The sequence below is a fragment of the Salminus brasiliensis genome, chromosome 25 (assembly GCF_030463535.1).
Source record: "Salminus brasiliensis chromosome 25, fSalBra1.hap2, whole genome shotgun sequence".
Classification (NCBI taxonomy): domain Eukaryota; kingdom Metazoa; phylum Chordata; class Actinopteri; order Characiformes; family Bryconidae; genus Salminus; species Salminus brasiliensis.
Genome location: NC_132902.1, coordinates 8,467,785 through 8,472,784, shown reverse-complemented (window position 1 = coordinate 8,472,784; position 5,000 = coordinate 8,467,785). Strand labels below are relative to the sequence as shown.

The 5,000-nt window shown below is 46.0% G+C and overlaps 1 pseudogene; it reads left to right on the top strand.

The window, feature by feature from the left end:
• Window positions 1–4,941: 4,941 nt before the first annotated feature.
• LOC140548472 (U2 spliceosomal RNA) overlaps window positions 4,942–5,000 on the top strand; it is a 176-nt pseudogene continuing 117 nt past the window's right edge.

Here is a 5,000-nt window from a genome sequence, read left to right as displayed (position 1 = left end):
TCCCATTAAACAATGGGAAGACCCGAGCAGTTACCTAGGCTTGAGACAAATACCGTCTATGATAGTGTTGGGTGAAAATCGCGGTTACATCTATTATCAAGGGATGCCCAAACTGTGTCGCAAGTGCGGCAAGTTTGGACATCTTGCCGAAGCGTGTCAAGAAATTGTGTGTGGGAAGTGTAGAGAAATTGGGCACACTTTCGAGGAGTGTCCCAATGGCAGACGGTGTAATCTTTGTGGAGAATCTTCCCATCTCTACAGAGATTGCCCCAAATCTTTTGCCAACAAGCTGAAGGCAAGCAAAATGGCCGCCAGGCAGCATGGTGAGGGGGAGAAAGAGAAGGAGAAGAAAATGGAGGAGGAGGGGGCGGTCCCTGGGGTTTTGGCGGGAGATTTGAATCCCCAGCCAGCCCCAGGGATTGGCCAAGAAACAGGGGGCGGAGCTAACGTCCAGACAGAGTCTGAGCAGGAACTGGAGGCCACCCCCTCCAAGCTGGTCCAGGAACAGGTTGGGCAGCAGCAGCAAGAGGAGGAAGAAAGCACTTCCTCCCTGATCACGGTGCCGGAGGTGAGTGTGGCCTCCAGTGGGAGTGGGTCTGACGGCTCGCTCCCCAATGCTCAAGTGGGCAAAAGGCCCGCGGGGTCTCCTCTGCCAGAACTGGCAGAGAAGAAACAGAAGGCAACACAGGATCCAGGCAGTTCCTCCTCGGAAGGTCTGGATCGCCTGTGGCCTGATGAGTCCCCTAATGAGGTGTCTTTTCTTCATTTTCAGTTAAAGACATCCACACCCAGGACTCTACAAGAGCTTCGCTCTGTAGGCCTGGAGGCTGGAGACACCGGCCAACCTCCTAACCCCAGAACAGTGGGGGTAAAAGAGGAGCAGGTGTCACAGGAAATTATGTGATTTTAAAATGCCTTTTTAATCTTTTATTTACGTAGTCTTTTGTTTTATTTTCATGGTCTTTTAATTATATACCTGTCTTTTAAAACCTACACTGCTCATGGCTCTCACTATTTCAACTATCAATGTTAGGAGTGTGAGAGCCTCCACTAGAGCAGAGAGTGTCTTGTCCCTTTTAAAAGATATAAAGTCAGATGTGTTTTTACTACAAGAGTGTGCTTTACCGTTCCTGAAGACATACAGAGCTTGGGAGCAGCGTTGGGCTGCCGGTCCCTCTCTCTGGAGCGGTTCACACTACAACAGAGCCGACGGTGTAGCTATTTTAATAAAGAACCCTCACATCTTGGTGAAGGGCAGCACTGTGGTGAGGGATGGACGGGCTCTTTTAGCAAATTTGACTTTTTTAGGTAGGGATTTTAACATTCTTAATGTGTATGGTTTTAATGATAAAAACGACAGGTATAAACTTTTAGAAGACCTGCAGCCCCACATGCTGGGGAGGGTGCCATTAGTAGTGGGAGGGGATTTTAATTGCGTTTTATCAAGAAAAGATAGAAAACGAGTAGGGGACGATTTCAAATTAGACAAAACGTCAGTTTTATTGCAGGGCTTAGCTAAGGATTTTAAGTTAGTCGACTGTTACAGGAAAATGCATCCAGAGGAGGAGGGCTTCACCTGGTTCAGTGGTGACTGCACCCGAGCCTCCCGCATCGACTACATTTTTACAAGAGACTGCCCGCCAACTGATGCAACATTGACCCCCCTCTGTTTTTCAGATCACCTAATGCTATCGTGCACCCTGTCTCTCCCCACCGGTGTGACTGTAGGGGGAGGGCTGTGGAGACTGAACTGCTCCCTGTTACAAGATGAAGAAATAGTTAAGAGCTACAGGGAGCAGTACAGTCTCTGGCAGACCCTCCAAGACTGTTTCGATTCACGGGCACAGTGGTGGGAAATGGTTAAACACAGGACAAAGATGTTTTTTAAAAAGATAGGAAGATTAAAAAAGAATAGAGAAAGACGACGCATGATGGGGCTGCAAAAAAGACTACAACGATATTTTAACCTTTTAAACAGAGGCATTGATTTTAGTGAAGAAATAAAAGAAGTTAAAAGGGAAATGTCAGTTTTAAATGAAATAAAAAGTAAAGGTACAATTTTAAGAAGTAAAGAAAAAGAGGTTGAAGAAGGAGAAAAATGCACACGCTACTTTTTTAAGAAAATTTTATCTAGGGGGGGAGGGATTACAAAAATAATAAAAGAAGGGAGGGAAGAAATAAAGACAGATGGGATTTTAAAAGAAGTGGAAAGTTTTTATGAAGATCTTTATAATGAGAAAAGTGTGCACACTAAAACTACGGAGGAAGTCTTAAACTTTTTAGAAAAACAAATAAAAAGTCAGGATGTTTTAACAATAAATTTTACAGGTGAGGAAATTTTAAAATGTCTTAAAGGTTTTAAAAAGTGTAAGACTCCGGGAGAGGATGGACTCCCCGTGGAATTTTATTTGACCTTTTGGGACATTTTATCAACGGACATTCTGACTGTTTTTAATGAATTTGAAAAGTATGACCGACTCCCAGACAGTTTTAGATCAGGGATAGTTACCTTACTTTTTAAGAAAGGCGACAAGACTGACCTAAAAAATTGGAGACCTATTACCCTTTTAAATGTGGATTGTAAACTTTTTAGTAAACTTTTATCTAGACGTATGTCGACTGTTTTAGAGGACGTGATCCACCCGGATCAAGCCTGCGCCGTGCCAGGAAGGAGGATCACCGACAGCCTAGTGTTGGTCAGAGACGCCATCTGTTTTGCGAGAGACAGAAACATTCGGCTCATAGTCCTAAATTTAGACTTTGAAAAAGCCTTCGATCGGGTCTCGCACCAGTACCTGCTCCAGGTACTGCAAAAAATGGGCTTCCCTGGGAGGTTTTTAAAGTGGGTGGGTCTGCTTTACACTGATATAAGCAGCCAAATTCTGGTAAACGGGCACCTCACAAAGGCGATCAGAGTTCGCTCTGGCGTCCGCCAAGGGTGTTCGTTATCTCCGCTCCTGTACGTTGCGTGCATTGAGCCACTGGCGCAGATCTTGAGAAAGGATAAATGGATCAAAGGACTGGACTTGCCAGGCGGACTGACGGCGACCTGTACTTTGTATATGGACGACGTCACGCTTTTATGTTCCGACGTTTTATCGGTCCAAAGAGCACTGGACTTGACTGACTGGTATGGAAGGGCCTCGGGCGCTAAGCTCAATAGGAGCAAGTCCGAGGCCCAGCTCTTTGGACCTTGGGGAAACATAGGCGCTGACCTGGATTTGGATTTTAAAGACAAAGATATTAAAATTTTAGGTATTAAATTTGACGAAGAGGGTGGCGGACGGGGCAACTGGACTGACGCGCTAGGGAAAGTCAGGCAACGGTTGGGTTTTTGGGGACTAAGACAGCTGACGATAGAGGGCAAGGTTTTAATAATCAAAGCTGTCATTTTACCTTTGCTTTTACTGTTGTGTTCTGTTTTTAGTCCCCCAAAGTTTTTTCTTTTAGGATTGGAGAGAGCGGTGTTTTATTTCCTGTGGGGGTCCAAGTGGGAGAGGCTGAGGAGGGCGGTGGTAAAGAAGAGGAAAGAGAACGGAGGGAAAGGGCTCCCAGACCCCCACCTGTTTTTAGGAAGCAAGTTCGCTGCTTTACACATAAAGTATGCGACGAACCCCTCCAGAGACAACAAGACCGCCGCTATGGCAAAGTTCTGGATGGGGTCGTACTTGCGAAGTATAAAGATTTTACAAATTGATTTAAGAACACCCGTCTCTTTTAATCTTTCTAAAGAATATGATTTTATTAGAAAGTTTTTAAGAAAATATGATTTGGAAAAGGAAGATTTTACGGTTTTAACTAACGCAAAGTCTCTTGTCTCTCTTGTGCAGGATCGGGAAGAGGTGAGCCCAGTTCCCGGCCTCACACTAAGTGAGGCCAAGGCAGTTTGGAGGAACGCAGCCCACCCCGCTCTCCAGAACAAGCACAAAGACCTGTCGTGGATGGTGGCCCATGAGATCCTCCCGGTCAGGGCCGTGATGCACTCCCGGGGAATGGCATCCAACCCCACGTGCCCACGGCCGGGGTGTGGCGAACCAGAGACCGTGAGGCACGTGCTCTGGGAGTGCAGTGTGGCGAGGGACCTGTGGGCCATAACCGGTCCCCTGCAATGCCCGAGCCTGCCAGCAGGGGAGGTCCAGCCGTCTGTTTACCGGCTAGCGGTAAACGGGGTGGGCCAGGGCATAGACCGACTACCAGCTGCAGAATTCACAGCGCTCTGGCTCACCCTTAACGGCGTGAAGGCCGCCCTGTGGACCTCCCGCAACCTGCTGGTGGGGAAGCGAGTGACGGTGCCCCTGCACGCTCTATCTGCGCTGGTCACATCATCGCTGCAGGGGACACCGCACGCCGACATTCGGAGGAGGGGACCGGGGTCACACGCAGGGGGGTCCAGACCACCACGGTCACTGGCTCCCGTAGATGCACCCGGCAAGACCGCAACCAAGAAAGGAGCAGCGGGCACAGGGGAGGATCTCCGCTGAGCCCCGACACTGAAGATTCGCGACTTCTGGGGAGCGAGGTGGTGCCAGCTTGATAGTGGCTCACCCCGGTCCTGCACAAAGAGACTGTTTTAGTAAAGACTTTTAAACTGAACTGATTTTACTGAATGAATATTTATTTGTTTATTTATTTATTTATTGAATATTTATTGTCTTATTTATTCCATTTATTTATTGAAACTTGTATAAGCTTTTATTGTAATTGTATTTCACTTTTTAAAGAAAACCTAACTGGACTTTTACACACACACACACACGAAAGCTTTTATTGAATGTTTTTACTGATCTCTGCTCTTAACTGACTTTTATGTGTAAAAATGATCTTATGTGTGTATTGGTTTTATAAAATGATTTATTAAGATGAAATATGATTGTAAAAAGGAAAAGCTTTTAAAAATGTTGTGAAATGAATGAAATGGAAATGTACTGAAATTGTGACAATAAAACTTTTTTCGAAAGAAAAAATCTGTTCTTATCAGTTTAATATCTGATACGTCCTCT